The sequence below is a fragment of the Schistocerca cancellata genome, unplaced genomic scaffold, assembly GCF_023864275.1.
Source record: "Schistocerca cancellata isolate TAMUIC-IGC-003103 unplaced genomic scaffold, iqSchCanc2.1 HiC_scaffold_738, whole genome shotgun sequence".
NCBI lineage: Eukaryota > Metazoa > Arthropoda > Insecta > Orthoptera > Acrididae > Schistocerca > Schistocerca cancellata.
In genome coordinates, this window is record NW_026046749.1 from 27,501 (window position 1) to 30,000 (window position 2,500).

The window sequence follows — 2,500 nt, forward strand, 5'->3', positions numbered from 1 at the left end:
GCCAGCACGCCGGGCGGCCCCCCCTCACCGGCCGGGGACAGTCCCACCCACCCACAGCCGCGTATCGCTTCACACCCAGATTCACATTCACGTTCGTTGGTATGGTGGGGACCGCTTCGTAGCTGTACCGATCGTTGCCCTCACAGATGTACCTCCAGCAAGGACAACCGCACCACAACGGGTTACCAGTTGTTCATTTGCGTAACGTCACCAGTAAACGTACACGTCCATCCCCGTTTGCAAAGTCAACTATTATTGCATGCCTGCCTGTCAGGTGTCAAGACACAATACGTCCGCTCACATCCACGCAACAAAATGTGCCCAACTAGAGGGCACGTGGAAGGTGCCCCCGTACGTATGCGATGTCCATTGCGCGACCAACTGTCAACCGGCCTCTGTAGCATGTCGCAGATGTGGAACGCGGGGCACCGTGCTATCACATTGTGTGAGAAGAGACTACTACGTCTGCATACACGCGCCACTACATGAACAGACGGCTCATGCTGATCGCCATCCACCGCGTCCATTACTCCCACACGTCTCTATGGCGTACCACACTGCAATGCAGCTGTTATGGCGAGATGACACGTAGCTGTGTGCACAACATCTGGACGGTATGGTTCACCGCAGTCTTTGTACGGTCACACATGTGCCAGAGTGTATCATTCAGTACATGAGGACCGCTGTGCAGTACAGTGTGTGGGTTAGGCGTACATCGGCGGACAGTGGACACAGGACAGAACACGACGTAGACTGAGTGCTTCGGCATGCACCTGACCGACCAGCTTGCGAAGGCAGGGGGAAGGGGGAAGGGTGGGGGGGGGGCGATGTACGTCCTGCTGGCGTCCACATTACAGTGTATAGCGTGAGCATGTAAAAAGGAAGCAACACTTGCGACGTGTTGAACATGAAACGATACACATGAGACCGGGGAGTGCGAGTCGCGAACTATTCTGAGCGGGTTGCGGTTGGACAACAATACATTAATGTAACGTGTCATATGCCAATTACAGAGCAGGGTAAGGCACAACCTGGGTCAGGTTAAGGCACAACCTGGGTCAGGTTAAGGCACAACCTGGGTCAGGTTAAGGCACAACCTGGGTCAGGTTAAGGCACAACCTGGGTCAGGTTAAGGCACAACCTGGGTCAGGTTAAGGCACAACCTGGGTCAGGTTAAGGCACAACCTGGGTCAGGTTAAGGCACAACCTGGGTCAGGTTAAGGCACAACCTGGGTCAGGTTAAGGCACAACCTGGGTCAGGTTAAGGCACAACCTGGGTCAGGTTAAGGCACAACCTGGGTCAGGTTCGGGCACAACCTGGGTCAGGTTCGGGCACAACCTGGGTCAGGTTCGGGCACAACCTGGGTCAGGTTCGGGCACAACCTGGGTCAGGTTCGGGCACAACCTGGGTCAGGTTCGGGCACAACCTGGGTCAGGTTCGGGCACAACCTGGGTCAGGTTCGGGCACAACCTGGGTCAGGTTCGGGCACAACCTGGGTCACGTTGGGGCACAACCTGGGTCACGTTGGGGCACGACGTGGGGTAGATTGCGGCACAACTTGGGGTAGATTGCGGCACAACTTGGGGTAGATTGCGGCACAACTTGGGGTAGATTGCGGCACAACTTGGGGTAGATTGCGGCACAACTTGGGGTAGATTGCGGCACAAATTGCATTACATTGCGGTACAAATTGCATTACATTGCGGTACAAATTGCATTACATTGCGGTACAAATTGCATTACATTGCGGTACAAATTGCATTACATTGCGGTACAAATTGCGGTACAAATTGCGTTACATTGCGGTGCATATTGAGTTACATTGCGGTGCATATTGAGTTAGGTAACGGTGCAAAATAGGTTAGGTTAAGGTGCGACATAGGTTAGGTTAAGGTGCAACATAGGTTAGGTTAGGGTGCAAGATGGGTTAGGTTAAGGTGACATAGGTTAGGTTAAGGTGACATAGGTTAGGTTAAGGTGACATAGGTTAGGTTAAGGTGACATAGGTTAGGTTAAGGTGACATAGGTTAGGTTAAGGTGACATAGGTTAGGTTAAGGTGACATAGGTTAGGTTAAGGTGACATAGGTTAGGTTAAGGTGACATAGGTTAGGTTAAGGTGACATAGGTTAGGTTAAGGTGACATAGGTTAGGTTAAGGTGACATAGGTTAGGTTAAGGTGACATAGGTTAGGTTAAGGTGACATAGGTTAGGTTAAGGTGACATAGGTTAGGTTAAGGTGACATAGGTTAGGTTAAGGTGACATAGGTTAGGTTAAGGTGACATAGGTTAGGTTAAGGTACAAACTGGGTTGTTTTATGGTACACATTGCGTTGTAGTACAGTACATGTTATGTTTGGGTACGGTACACAATGTGGTATGGGATGGCGTGTTGGGGGGGGGGGGGGCGAGGTTCGTTGATATTGACCGTAGGAAGTGGATGCGCGAGGCAGCGTCAGTGTGTCAAAGGAGGTATGTCACGTCGGGATGCGCTTTTCGCT